The sequence below is a fragment of the Adiantum capillus-veneris genome, chromosome 22 (assembly GCF_014529385.1).
Source record: "Adiantum capillus-veneris isolate H3 chromosome 22, ASM1452938v2, whole genome shotgun sequence".
Taxonomy (NCBI): domain Eukaryota; kingdom Viridiplantae; phylum Streptophyta; class Polypodiopsida; order Polypodiales; family Pteridaceae; genus Adiantum; species Adiantum capillus-veneris.
The window spans coordinates 39,127,613-39,143,011 of NC_140952.1; the positions used below are offsets into that span (position 1 = coordinate 39,127,613).

The 15,399-nt window shown below is 40.7% G+C and overlaps 2 pseudogenes across 1 annotated transcript; both read left to right on the forward strand.

Moving 5' to 3' along the window:
* The first annotated feature begins 8,206 nt into the window (after positions 1-8,206).
* On the forward strand, positions 8,207-11,175 carry LOC147429188 (hydroxycinnamoyltransferase 1-like; annotated as a pseudogene). The gene is made up of 4 exons (XR_015185819.1): positions 8,207-8,438; positions 8,951-9,421; positions 10,216-10,528; positions 11,039-11,175. The product of XR_015185819.1 is annotated as a hydroxycinnamoyltransferase 1-like (transcript).
* Positions 11,070-11,852, forward strand: LOC147429189 (hydroxycinnamoyl-CoA:5-hydroxyanthranilate N-hydroxycinnamoyltransferase HHT1 pseudogene; annotated as a pseudogene).
* Positions 11,853-15,399: the final 3,547 nt, after the last annotated feature.

The window sequence follows — 15,399 nt, forward strand, 5'->3', positions numbered from 1 at the left end:
TTTCCTAAAGGTAGGCGGGAACTGCAGAACAAATGAGTGTATAAGCTGAAGGAAGAAGAAGGTGGGAAGAAAAGGTACAAGTCTAAGCTTGTGGTAAAAGGGTTTTCTCAAAAGAAAGGTATTGACTTCAATGAAATAGTTTCTCCTATTGTAAAAATGAACTCAATTAGGCCTGTCTTAAGCCTTGTGGCTTCTCATGATTAAAATCTCAAGAAAATGGATGTAAATACGGCATTACATGCTTCAACCAAAGGGGTATGAAGTAAAAGGTAAGGAGAAAATGGTTTGCAGATTAAATAAGATCTTGTATGGTTTAAAGAAAGCATCTAGACAATGGTCCTTGAAGTTCGATTGATGGATGTTGGATCACGGATTTACAAGATGCAACTCAAATCATTGCATCTACACAAAGAATTTGGGATATGGGAAGCTCATCATCCTAATGTTGTATGTTGATGACATGTTGATTGTGAGTGCTAACATGCACAACATCAAAGACCTAAAAGAGGAGTTATCTAAATCTTTTTCAATGAGAGATTTAGGTGCTGAAAAAACAGGATACTTGGTATGAAGATATCAAGGGACAGGACAAAGAAAACAATCAAGCTATCTAAAGAGGATTACATCAAGAAGGTACTAGAAAGGTTTGCAATACAAAATGCAAAAACAGTTTCTACACCTTTGGCTGGTCACTTTAAAATAACCAAGGATATGTGTCCAAAGACACAAGAAGAGATAGCCTATATGTCTAAAGTTCCATATGTTGCAGGGGTGGGTTCTCTTATGTATGCTATGGTCTGGACAAGGCCAGACATTGCACATACATTGGGAGTTGTAAGTAGGTTCATGAACAACCGAGGTAAAGAGCACTGGCAAGCTGTGAAGTGGATACTTAGGTATCTGAAAGGGACAACAACAAATGCTTTGTATTCTGGAGGAACTAATATTTTTCTTCAAGGGTATGCTGATGCAAATATGGCAGGTGACAAAGATACTCGAAGGAGCACTACTGGCTATGTATTCACGATTGGAGGCACAACAGTAAGCTGGGCTTCAAAGCTACAGAAAGTGGTCTCTCACTTTCTACCATGAAAGCAGAGTATGTAGCAATGACGGAGGCAAGCAAAGAAATTATGTGGCTTCATAGATTCTTAGAAGAGCTTGGATTCAAAGCTACAGAAAGTGGTCTCTCACTTTCTACCATGAAAGCAGAGTATGTAGCAATGACGGAGGCAAGCAAAGAAATTATGTGGCTTCATAGATTCTTAGAAGAGCTTGGATTCAAACAAGACAATTGTGCCTTATAGAGTGATAGCCAAAATGCTATCCATCTTGCCAAAAACTCAGCCTTTCATTCAAGGACAAAGCACATTGAGGTGAGATATCACTTCATACGCACTCTTTTGGAAAAGGGACAACTAAAGCTGGGAATGGTGCATACAACTGAAAATCCTCTAGACATGTTTGCAAAGGTGGTCAACAAGGAGAAGTTGAGCTTTTGCTCATCTTCAATTGGCATTTAAGGATAAGAATCCAGGAAGGAAAGCAGCCACAGGTTTGCTTTGGAGATCAATCTCCAAGTGGGAGATTGTTAAGCATGGAGCCTGATTTATCGCTTGTAATTTTTTTTATTAAAAACGCACATATGTCAGCCCCCCATTATGAGGAGAATCCATCGTGCGTGAAGAAAAATCACTCGCCAAAAAACAAAATCACTCGCTGGAAACCAAATTTTCACGTCGGAATATTCCTTTTTGACGGAATATTATGGCCGGACGGCGGTCGAAAAGTGGTAAAAAAACGGCCAATCGTTTGGCTGGTTGGCCGGTGGCCGATGGTCGGAAGTCAATGGCTGACGGCCAATTTCAAAGGAGGACTTGTCTTCTCAAGGGTGGCCACATATGGGCGGATTGGAGGGTTCGATTTAGACTTATCTACACAAGGGCGGCTACACATGGCTGCCTCTCATGAGAGAGGATAGCACTTTTTGCCTATAAAAGGAGGCCATTTCTACACAAATTTCAAAGTGTGAAGTTGATGCAACAAGGTGGGTGTGAGGTGGTGAGAGTGAAGCAAGATGGGAGCTCCAAAAAGGTATAATCCCTTTGTAACCTACTTCTTGTTTTGAAGTACTAAAGCCATTGAATGGCTGCTTTTCCGTGGACGTAGCCCACATTGGGTGAGCCCTGTATATCATGTGTACTCTCTCTCTCTCTCTCTCTCTAATCTATAATCTCTTGTGTGTGAAAATTATCTCTCTCCTTTAAGTAATCTACTCAATTATCTATTAAGCTACACCCTATTTCCTAACAGAGTTCAAGGATAGCCCTATGGAAAAAGGGAGCAAGCAGTCAAGAATCCAGTGCAGCCCACCCCGCCAAATGGTGCTGAAGTCCCAAGAGTTAATTATCATCACGATGGACAATCAAGGACGGTCCCCTGATGCAGATCCTATGGTGGTGGAATTCACTTACTTCAGTACGCTACAAGAGATTTTGAGGATCGATTATAGAGGATTTTTTGTTGACTTGTTGGACGTGCAATGGTTCAAGATAACCATGGAGGGTCGCAACGCTACTGTGCGTAGAGGAGAGTCTAGTTTTCTTGAGGTGGATTCAACTAAGAAATGGACTGACCTAAGAGATACTTTTGTAATACTCGAGCATTGTGAACAAGTAAGTACGTAAATAGTTAGACAGAGTCATCAGCATGCTACATGACGAGTTTCCTGTTTCAACACGGGATGACTGCTTCAATGAAGACCTGATGAAGGTTTGAATCCGCAAATAGTGCAAGCGCAAGTGTTCCAAAGTGCAAAAAGAAATTAAGCATGGGTAGAACAGACCAGATTGGTTGGCCAAAGAAGATAAAGCAGCGCGCGAGAATCCCGACAAGTGGAAGCAAAAAAAGGAGGCAGCTAGAGCGCGAGTAGAGGTAGGGATCTCGCACCATTAAGGGAAGCGGTGGGTGGGCATCATTTGAGGCTGATTTTGTAAGTGTTTTTGCATTGCTCTTTAGGTTTGATAGTTTAGGGTTTAGGGGTTTTTAAATTCTAACATAATTGATTCTTTGTATGTTTTGACAGTGGGGTCGATGACAGGACATGACCCCACACTGTATATGCGTGAGTACGCATATACAGTGGGGTCGATGACAGGACATGACCCCACACTGTATATGCGTGAGTATGCATATACAGTGGGGTCGATGACAGGACGTGACCCCACACTGTATATGCGTGAGTACGCAGGCAGAAAGGGCTTAAACGCCCTGATGGACATTCTGAGTTCTCGCGGAGGCATAGTTAGTATTAGAGTTTACTCTTTTCTATTTGATGTATTGTTTGATGTATTTGTTTTATAAATTATATGTTTAAACTTACAGAAAGCTGTCTTATTGTTTTATTTTGCAGAATTTGACAGATACACTGCTTGGACATGATGAGACATCTAATTAAACGACATCAGTCTAGCCATAGCTATATAGCATTAGTTTCCTTTTGTCATAGCATATGTATCATGAGATGACGTTTATATGTCTTTTTGTAACTATTGGAAAACCATGTATATTTTTTCAATAATGACAATGGTGTTGTAACTATTACATTTGCAAAGTTTAACAATCACATGATTTTGCCTATGATGTGTACAATTGTCATTGATTTACTTTCATCAATTTACTTTTGTCATTTTTGTATCTTTATTCTGCAAACAACAAAGAATACTATGGATGATGGAGTTAATGGTTATATTGTCTTGTGGGTGACTACTTTGGGTCTATATCTAAGCTTGCACTTTCTTTCAAAGGTGAATCTGGGCTTATCTTGGATTCATTTAGGTTTACTCAATTATTGAAACATTCAATATGATTGATGGGTGGATGCCCTGCCACCAAATTTTCTTTCTCTCGGGCGTCGCTATATAAGGCTCTTTCGCGTCACTATAAACGTCTCTATAAACGTTGCTATGATCGTCGCTATAGTTGTCGCTATCTAGCGACGGCTATTGCGACGCATATAGCGATGCTTGTAGCGACTTTTCCATATCGACGCTGTTAGCAACGGTCTTACTGACACCGGGGAGTATAAAAACCCAATGTATTTCTATCGCTAACAGCGTCACAAGTGCATACAATCTCTTGTAGTGGATGAACCATCCTTTGGAAACTTCGAACACTGCATCTTACTGAAAATACAGCCTTCACAAAACATGTTTGGCAGGTGCTTCAAGAGGCGGCAAAGAAGCAACCATATCGGATTTCTGCAAACACAACAAACTGGAAAAATTCACATGACCAAAACGTGCATGCCAAAGTTTTGCATCTGAAATAGCCCTTGCATCTGCAACTGCATTTGCAAAATTTTGTCCACACTTGTCATACAAAGTGATCTTATACAGCCCACGACACAAAAGCCCAGATGCAACAATTTCATCAACAAAACTAAGATCATGAACTGTACATCTGTCATCCACAAATTTGACTACAAGTCCAAGTCTAGCAAGTGTAGATACAGACAAAAGATTCTTCTTGATCTCAGGTACATAAAGTGCATCAACAAGTGTGAAAGAACTTCCATTTGCAGCAATAAGCACAATCTTTTCAACTCCCTGAACCGGATAAGAGGCATTGTTGGCACAAGTGATTTAATTTCCATGAGGGACAGACTCGAGAGAGATGAACAATTCACGATGTGAGGTAATGTGCTTTGTAGCACCACTGTCGGAATACCACACATGTGAATCTATAGCAACTGACATGCATGCATCATGGACAACAGGATTGTAAGTGCACTCTGCACTCAAAGCCCATTCTGCATCAACATCAGCAACACAGTCTTCTTTCACAGAAGACTCAACAATGGCTGCATTTGTAGTGGAACCAGCATGTGCAGTGGAACCGCCCTCTTTCTTCTTAGCCTCTTTGGCCTTCAACTTAGGACACTGCTTGATCAAGTGATCATTAGCTTTACAATAATGGCAACGCATCTTCTTTTTGCCCTTATCACCAGAATTTCCAGACGAATTGCTACCAACAGAAGCATTAGGAACAAAAGATTTTCCACTCGCAGTAGAACCATAAGAAGTGGTTGCATTGCTCTTACCACCCTTTCTTTGAGAAGCAATAAAAGACTATTCAACTGCACGCTGCCTAGTCCTGTTTTTTTTGGAAAGTGACTCTTGCAACATCAATGTGCATAATGCATCAAACTTGACAACTTCAGGATTTCCTTGGATCATAAGTCTCCAAGTACTAGCAAAAGTATGGTAAGAATTTGATAAGGCATCAAGAACAATCTGCACAAGGGAATTGTCTGAAATAACTTCACCTGGAGAAATAAGTTGCTCATTGATATCCTTGACACCAGCAAGGAAAGTGTCCATATCATCTTTCTCATGCATAATCTTCGATTCCAGCTCTTTACACAACAAAGCAATTTTAGCCTCATTGTGGCTTGCATAAAGACCAACCAAAATATCCCAAGCCTGTTTTGCAAATTTTGCTAAATGAATGTGAGGAACAATGGTGCGCTTCACAGACAACACAATCAATGCATGAGCCTGCACATCCTTTACCTCCCAACAAGATTGTTCTGCTATAGGCAAAACAACTCTAATAGCAGCAATCCTCGCAGCAAGTCCTGCAACATCCTCAACATCGCCTGCATCCTCAGAACCAGGACATACATCAATGCCCTGCATAATATTCCAAACGCTCTTTGACACAAGAACATGTTGCATCAGGGTAAGCCCACATAGGGTAATTGTCCCCATCTAACGTGTCCTCAGAAGCAAACATCTTGGACACATCTGTGTTGTTGTCAGCCACAGTAAATGTTGCACCTGATGTGAAAATTTCCCAAAAAGAGGAGAAACGAAGCGGGAATAACACGTGCTATATTGCACACACGGTAGAAGACTGTAAGGCACCTGTTATGCAAAAAATGGCACTGACAGAAATTTTGCACAAAATGACGAAATAGCCTATGCAGTACTGTTTGTAGTGGATACATAGACCGAAATGAGCTCGAGTCAAAAATCTGAGCAGACTAAGCTCTACGAGTTTCCCCAAAAATTTTGTCGACCTGCGAACGCTCGCCAAAGCTCACAGAAATCGGAGAAAGTGAGCAGGTGTGTGTTGGAGCTACTGGCGACTAAGCTCGGGAGGACGCAACCTGCTCTGATAACAATTGTTGAAATTAGGATTGCAGAGAAACGCACACTGCTTGGAGAAGATAAAGGAAGCTCAAGGCACACAATGGAGAGTGTGTTACTTAGTGTGCAATGGAAAGATAGATAACCCTAGAGTGATAGGCGTATATACAATGCACGGAGGAAAAAATCTCCTAAAGAGGGAAAAGAATTCCCCGGCGTTCCTAGTGTGTTCACACACATCACTACCACATGTATATGGTAACAAAGACTGTGCATGAGTGGATGCTTGAGTGATTGTTGTGTGAGGATGGAGAGCATGGATTACACCAAGCAAATAGAGTGTGTTATCCTCTTTTGCTCCTTATTCTATATTCAAGTAAAGAATAAGTGAGTTAATAATGATGTGTTACTAATGGGCATCCGGCTAGTTGGCTTGAACCCCAACAACAATAAATGTTAAGACTCTTCTATTTTGACAAGGGGCTGAGAAGATCAACTTAGAGGGTTTTCACACGTGGTTGACAAAGCTAGGGGATACCTGATGAGGAATTTCATATATGGGATGTTGTCAAGTATAGGATAAATGAGCCATCCACCTCTAAAGGAATACCCTAGTTTCAATCTACGAGAAAGAAAAGAAGCAAACAAAAAAAACTATATCAAATGGATCAGGAGCATATCTTGCATCATCCAATATGTCAAATAAAAATAACAAGAAGTGTTACAAGTGTGGCAAGGCTGGAAATTTTTCAAAGGACTACTATAAGAACAAATAATGTAGTAATTGTCGCATCAAAGGTCATCCACCATCAAAGTGGCCAAGTTGTAGTAGTAATAACAAGGACAGAGGTAGATAGAGAATGAGGACCAAGATGAAGACAAGAAAGGGCAAAGCTATATCTATGTTTGTACTACACCTGACCCTTACAATGATTAGAGGGACGGTCATTAGCCTACTCATTGAGTCTACAGTGTTTTTTTCTTTGAGAGAAGGATACTTCAGTCGGTGTGACAATATATCATGATGAGACCACCTATTGTAGCCTATATGGTATTAGTATATGTGACCACTAGTCTTTGTGACTTCCATTAGCCTTTGTGGGAGAGCTTGTGTAGTAGTAAGTCTCTATGCAACTTTATTAGTAGTCAAAATTCCAAGGGGAGGGTTGTTGGGTATGTGGGCTTTGGCAATGTGACCATCTCCAGTCTAATCATTTTTCACTCACCATGTGATAGCATGTGGGCTTTTGTGAGTTGCAGAAGGAGCCAAAAGAGTGCTCTTTGGAGGCTACAATGGGGGGTTGACCTTTGCCCTTTGGAGAGATGCCTCTTGGCGCTTGAGAGGTGCACCGAGCCATTCCACTACTACATGCACTAGCCTGGTTACTCTTATATAAGTGTGTACACACACTGGTAGTGTTGCTACTTCATTTGATCATCAAGTTATTTCCATTGGTTTTACACCTTGTGTATTGTCCAATTGATGTGTCTAATCTCTCATTATGGATGCTACTCTAATTTTGTCACCCTAACCCTAGCATCTCTCTCTCTCTCTCTCTCTCTCTCTCTCTCTCTCTCTCTCGCTTGTTCAACAAATTTTCTTCCATGCTTGACCAAAGGGGATGCGACAGAAACATTTAATGTCCAAAGGAGATTTTACACACTATATACCACGGGGTCTTGAATGAACGCTAAGCGGTTGGATCGACGTGAGTGAGCTAAGACAAAATTCTTGCGACATATGACAGTCGTTGAATTTGTCCGAGTTTACTTTTACCTAGTGCAAATTACCTTATAGATAAATGAAGTGGTAAGGAGGGCAAGGAAACCTGCACGGGCACGTGGATAGAGGACAAGTCAACATATTGACTTTTTTTCCCACTATTTTCCCTCCTCGAGATACACACGGCTTGCCAACCAGTGTCAATCCCACCTGCCAAGAGTCATTCAAGACGGTCCTATGGTATATATTGTTGTGGAAAGACGATGACTTGAACCCTTTTAGCTTTTATTCCATCTAAATCTTCCCACTCATGTTATGTTGGTCACGAAAAGATTGTTGCTAGTGACTGGTGTAATGTCTAAGTCCTTGATTTCGATGGAGGCCGGTGGGATTGAATGATTTAGGTAAGGTGTTCCTTTAGGGAGGGTTGTTGTTTAAGCAAGGCTTAGACCAGGATGGAAGAGGAAGGTGAAGCTGGGACCTATGAGTTTGAGCTGGAGTGGAGACCTAACGGATTGTGTGCCGATGGGTCAAAATGGGCCGAAGACAAGCCCCAACTTCCGGTATCTACTGCTGCGCCACTCCCTCTCTCTCTCTCTCTCTCTCTCACTCACACACACACACACCCCTTTGGACCTTGTAGTTGCTTCTTGCAGAGAAAAACACACACACACACCTTTGGACCTTGCAGTTGAGAGAGAAGGTCGTAGGAACAATCCCAAGATACCTGTAAGATCTATGCGATTGGCTCCCAAGAGACCTCAACGTTCTATTGGATGTGATTCGAACTCACGACCTGTGTGGGTGTGTGTGTGTGTGTGTGTGTGTGAGAGAGAGAGAGAGAGAGAGAGAGAGAGAGAGAGAGTTAAATGCGGATATGTACATAACAATGAGATGTTATATAGCATTTTTTTTCTGATTTATTTTTGGGAGAGAGAGAGAGAGAGATCCTCTTTCTTTGCTCTTGTGCAAGTTTGACGCACCCCTTCTCAATGCTACATTAGCTAAGTTAGTGTCTTCAATTATTTTGTAATGTGTCCATTGTCTTCATTCATGCTTTCAAATGACTTATTAGGTGACTTGACCTCTAATTCGTGATCAAGCTTACACATACTTTGAAGATGAAAGTGACAATCCGACGCTCAAAATTGGTGCCACCCGCTACCAAAACGCCAAAGAGAGTGCTATGGAATTCGAATGTGGATCTAGTTATACCAAGGATCCACACACCAAGTGTGTACTTCTATGCAAGGAACAAAGACCCAAGAGGCAAAAAAGATGACTTCTTCTCCTTTGAGGTTTTGGAGAAGGCATTGGGCAAGGCCTTGGTGCCCTTCTACCCAATGGCAGGAAGGCTTTTGATGAGCTCAAATGATGGACGTCTCTACCTCAGTTGTAATGCTGATGGGGTGCTCCTTGTCGAAGCAAAGGTCGATGCCGTTATCGAGGACTTTGGTGATTTTGCACCTACTCTTGCGCTTAAACAACTTGTCCCTCATGTTACCTATACAAATGATAGTCTTCTTATCCTCTCCTTGTTCTCCAGGTATGGACTACTTTGTGCTTTCTTATCAATTAGCCACATGTGGTTTAGCTATATGCATCATAATTATGCTGTTTTTGGTCATGAAACATGGGATGATCAAGCCTAGATGCACTAAGAGTTTCTTTTATTACTATGAACACAAGTTATATATATATGTGTGTATATATATATAGCCACACAAGTTATATATATATATATGTGTGCTTTCTTGTCAATTAGCCACTTGTGATTTAGCATCATATTTATGCTTGTTTTTAGTTAAGAAACATCACAAGATTTGTTTAAAAAAATCATGTAGAGAAAAAAGTCTTTTTCAGTGTTTTTCATACAATGCTTATATAACATCACGAGCTTTTGCTCGAGAGGCACCGAATACCTAGCTAGGTACAACTGGGGTCAGGGGACCGTCGGCCCCCCCACTGGCCCGGCAATTGCTTGCCCTCAATCGTACCTAGCTAGGTACGTGGCTTCTCGAGAGGCACCGCATACCTAGCTAGGTACGATTGGGGGGAGGTCCCCCCCCCCCCCCCCCCCCCCCCCCACCAGGACGTTAGTGCCCTGCCCCCAATTGTACCTAGCTAGGTATGTGGTGCCTCCCTCAAAGAAGCTCATGACGTTCAGGCAAGTCACAATGTAGGAACTATTGCGAGAATTTGCTCAAAACTTCTTGTGCATGGGATGATCAAGCCTAGATGCACTAAGAGTTTCTTTTATTACCATGAACACAAGTTTTTGGGTCGATTATTTGAGCCCATAAATAAAATATATTTTTTGAATGTGCAAGGTAATCGTAGGTGACGTTCTTTCGATGTGGAGCGGTCTCACTAGGGGTGGGGATGGAGCATCATGAAGCTGATGGAATGTCAAGGATCCACTTTCATCAACACATGGGGAAGGATATTGCACTACATCCTTTCATTGATCGAACATTGTTGTGCGCACGTGACCCACCCACACCAAAATTTCAACACATTGACACACAATGGAGTGGCAACACATGCAAATGGGAACTCTTCACATCATGGCCTCCTGCATCCAATTCTATCTACATGATAAGTAAACAACAATGCCGCCACACCTGCAATATTCCACCTAACTCGTGCACAGGTGAGCCATGTGTTAGACCACTTGATTACTTTGAGTTTAATTATTGGATAGGTTACTTAATTGAGTTAAAAGCGAAAAACTACAGAATGCTAAAGTTGTTGCTTAGGCATACAATCACAAGAAGATTTAAACTTTTTCTCATCTAGGAAAAGGAAGTCTTTTTTGGTGTTTTTCATACAATGCATAACATCATGAGCTTCTGCTCGAGAGGCACCGCATACCTAGCTAGGTACGATTGGGGGAAGGGGACCACCGGGCCCCCCACCGGGTTGACGGTCCCTTGCCCCCAATCATACCTAGCTAGGTATGCAGTGCCTCCCTCACAAAAACTAATGATGTTGAGTTAAGTCACAATGTGGGATTTATTGTGAGAATTTGTCTAAAACTTCTTGTGAATACAACTAAAAAGAAAGAAAATGGGAGATTTTGAAGAGAGAGAGAGAGAGAGAGAGAGAGAGAGAGAGATGATTTAAGTGCATGATTTTTCTCTTGTCATGTGGTGGAGCTTAGAGAGAAGGCAACAAATGCAATGACAAGGGTGACATATAGCACATACGAAGCGATTGCCGCGCATGTGTGAAGGCTTGTGTCCAGGGCTAGGGGGCTACATGAGAAGCAAGAAACAAAGTTGTACATAGCAACAACAGATGGAAGGAGCAGGCTACAACCCCCCTTTCTAGGAGGCTATTTTGGCAATGTCATCTTCACGGCTACACCCATGGCGCAAGCATGCAAATTGGACAAAAGCCCGCTAGGAGTGGGTGCCCAACGTATAAGAGAAGCCTTAGCACACGTGGATGATGAGTACCTATGCTCGGCACTAGACTACTTGGAGTTGCAACCCAACTTGGAATCCCTTGTCCGGGGTGCCCATACCTTTCACACTCCCAACCTGGACATTACATCATGGACTTGCCTTCCCATTCATGACTCTGACTTTGGGTGGGGCCGCGCCATCTTCATGGGTCCTGCCGGAATTCCTTTTGAAGGACTCGCCTTCGTGCTTCCTAGTGCCCATAGGGATGGTGGCCTCTCTATCTCTCTTGCCCTTGCTCCCCACCATATGCCTGCCTTTGAACAACTCTTCTACCACTTTTGATTTTACTTGCCCTACTTCTCTTTTGTCATTGGCCATACTTACACATTCTACATGCATGAATGACATTACTAATCTTTTTGGCCTGCTCAAAAAGGCCTTAGAGAACAAGGGATTGCATTACTATTCTCTATGTTTATTAGATCTACCTTCTGACATGAGACCATTAAAACATTCTCCACTCACAATTGTAAGTTTGGGGAAAAAAACATTCTTTTCTTTTGGCTAGTCACAATGGGTCCCTCAGTTTTGTTGTTTTTATTTTACTTCCTTTCCATTTTGTTTAACCTTTTTGTTTAAGTGAAGCAATCGTAATATATAAGACATTTGTAATTATGTGGGTGTAATGGATAATACAATTTTATATTGAAACAAAACAAAAATGATGTGTGATTGTAAGCACTCATTAGAATAACTCTCCATCCCCATTAACTTCAACATGCCTTCCTCACTCCTTACCTTGATTTATTGAATTAAAAATACATAACACATAGATGTGGCTGCAAGCCTGCAAGGAAAATTCATCTACTTGTTTCACATAAAGTTTATATTCTTACTGGCTCTATATGTTTTCTGCTTTGAGTTATTTTTTCTTTATTTAGAGCTATTACATATAAATTAATTTAGTATATTTTTTTATTTAAGACTATAATTTCAATATCCGCTTATCAGTTTCAGGGTCAAAATTATAATAGAATTGGAATCCCTTTCTTCTCCGTGAATAGTAAGGCTATCCCCATTGTAAGATTTAAAAAGGATCTTCATTTCTTCACAATCAATCAAAACAAGATTTTTAGTCATCCAATATAGGCCAATAGCTATATCATGCACACCCATGTCTATGATATTTACATTACGTTTATCATCCTGACCATTCAAAGAAAACCACAAATATTCAATTAGTCTTTTGTGAAACATTTATTACCACTGACCAATACAATGCTATGGACTTGTATCCACACAGTCATTGTTGAGTTCTTCTTTGAGTTCTACTGGTTGAAGATTCCTCTTAACTCCGTGCAAGGTATGTCTTAAACAAAAAAACCAAAGAATACCTAGTATGACTACTTTCTTGTGGGTTTTGTGAATCTTTATATCGTTGGGGAGATATGACTATTTCATAGTCCAATTGTGAATAATATATTATCTTGAGAGATATTCTCTTCCTTAGTCTATGGATTATATTGTGTCTATAGCCGAACCATTTTTTAGGTATGACCCAAATTATGAATGACAAATCACTCAATGAGTGTGGATGGTCTTTTATTGGCCTCGTCACAAATTGTTTTTCAAGGAAATAAGCTCCCAACTACCAAGGAGTAGTAGGTAAGTGCCTAATACCAATATGCTTACTATCACTGTCGCCTATGATGATATCCTCTACTTAATGCTTTAAGTAGTGGTTTAAGTAGTATACTGTTTAAATCTGCCGAGGATTTTAGGTTACCAAGGCAATGGTAGGACCAAGGTTCTTGAAAAAAATTAAACCAATGGTTTTTCTAGGTTTCACAATAGAGTTGCACAACTTGTTTTGATTCAAGTGACATGGCCATACATAGATACACAATAGCAGTTACGATAAGGGTTTGAGGAGTAGTGTACCGGGTATTTCCTTTGATAATTTTGCCATATTCCTGTTACTTTTCCTTATGATGGATTCAAAGATCTACTCTGGGTATTCTCTACTCTTTTTTCAGTAACCTCTCTTAAGATGAACATTGGCATGTTTTGTCAAACGTTGTTGGGGGATATGTGTTTACAAGGTGAGCAAGAAGAGAGAGAGAGAGAGAGAGAGAGAGAGAGAGAGAGAGAGAGAGAGAGAGAGAGAGAGAGAGAGAGAGAGAGAGATAGATAGATAGAGAGAGAGAGAGAGAGAGAGAGAGAGAGAGAGAGAGAGAGAGAGATGCTTAACACAAGAAACAAGAGGAAACTACTCACTGTAAAGAAGCTTTAGCATTAATTAGATCTACAGCCAAATACAACCAAACAATCAACTAAATATTGAAAGCTTTTAATGTATCCATGTCCAAGAGCAGGAAAGAGACTAGGATGATGTTGATGTAGAGAGAGAGAATGAGGAAGGATGCATAGCTCCTCCTTCCCTATACATTTCTCTTCTCCCTTGTTCTTGGTGTTTTCTCCTTGTTTCTCCTTTGGTACTCCTCCAAAATCTCTTTTTCTTTTTGTAAATTCTCTTCTATTGTTCACCAACAACCTCTATCACAAGAGAGAGAGAGAGAGAGAGAGAGAGAGCTAGTAAGTTGTTATTCCTCTTTCACTTGTTTCACAATGCTTTATAACTAGAGCTCTTTTTCCTAACGTCATTCACACCTGGAAAGAATTGAAAATTGTTTGTTCTGTCCTCTTATTGCATGATAGAGAGAACCCCTTATTCTTGCTCTTGGTTCCTCACAAAACTTTTTCTCAAGCTTCTATGCACCTCTCTCCAAACTTTAAAATCTGCTTGTTATTTTCTTTCACTGTCGGTCCTCCTCCCTAAGCTGAATAACTGCATGTAAAAAACTCATTATCCCCCTAAAAATAACCCCAAAATTATGCTTTTAAAATGGCTTCCTTGATTTATTGTTGTGGGAACGTAGCCTTGCTAATGTGACATTCATTGTTGGGAGCCAAGCCCAAAATTTTGTGCCATGCCGTCCTGCTCAAGTTTCATCTCTATATCCCTACCCCTCCGGCCTTGTAGTATCCCCTTCAAGATCCTTCCCCCCTTTCGTGCACTTTTGGCATTTGATTTCTTGCTATACTTCTTCCTGCTTCGTCTATTCACATTGCCTTTCTTCATTAAAATGATGGAAAACCTAACTTTGTTGACCAAGGCCAAATCCGAGTTAAGATGGGTGGCCAAAATCCCTTTCTTCCCATATAATGCCAAAATGTTGTCAAAAAAAACATTCAAAGTTGTCTTGTCACTACCCTATTGGGTATATCCCGTGTTCACTGTACTCGAAAAGACAACATTCCGAACATCAAGCTCTTCAAGAAGGTTTTGTGACACCCAAAGTACACTTCACCATAGCACCGACCAACTTTGGCTACACCATCATTGCCCAAACCCCTTCTTGAACATTCAAAAAAACAATTATTTACGTAGAAGCTGCAAAACTAGCAAACATTGTGAGCAAACCAAGAAAACACTACTATATGTGCAAGCCTTACTTCTACTTCCTGTCACAAATCTTCAAGTGGGTTGCACAAACCACTGCATAGTCTGTCCTCATGGATTATTTGCACACAATAAGCCTGTAAGGTCCCTCCCTAAATCCTAGAGCCATTCAGAACTTTTTTGAGCCTAGAAACTAATTTAGAAAAAGCAAGACCGACAAAGAAGTCATGCGGACAACGAGACTCTACTCCAGAATGAAAAGACAATGATATTTTGAATAAGAAATTTTGTAATCCCTATATTTTTCCAAAAAGATTGAGATTATTTTTATACTTCTTCGTGAAGATCCGTGTGGGAACTGATCTAGATCTGGAATCGGGAGAAAAAGGGACTAACTTGATTGAAAGATAAAGTTAAGAGATAAGAACTAAGAAGAAAATTGGGGTCCAATAGGAATTAAGAAGAGAATTGGGGTCCAATAGCAATTGAGAAGAAAATTGGGGTCCAATAGCAATTGAGTAGAGGATTAGGGTCCAATAGCATTTGAGAAGAGAATTGGGGTCCAATAGGAATTAAGAAGAGAATTGGGGTCCAATAGCATTTGAGAAGAGAAATGGGGTCCAATAGAAATTGAGAAGATAATTGGGGTCC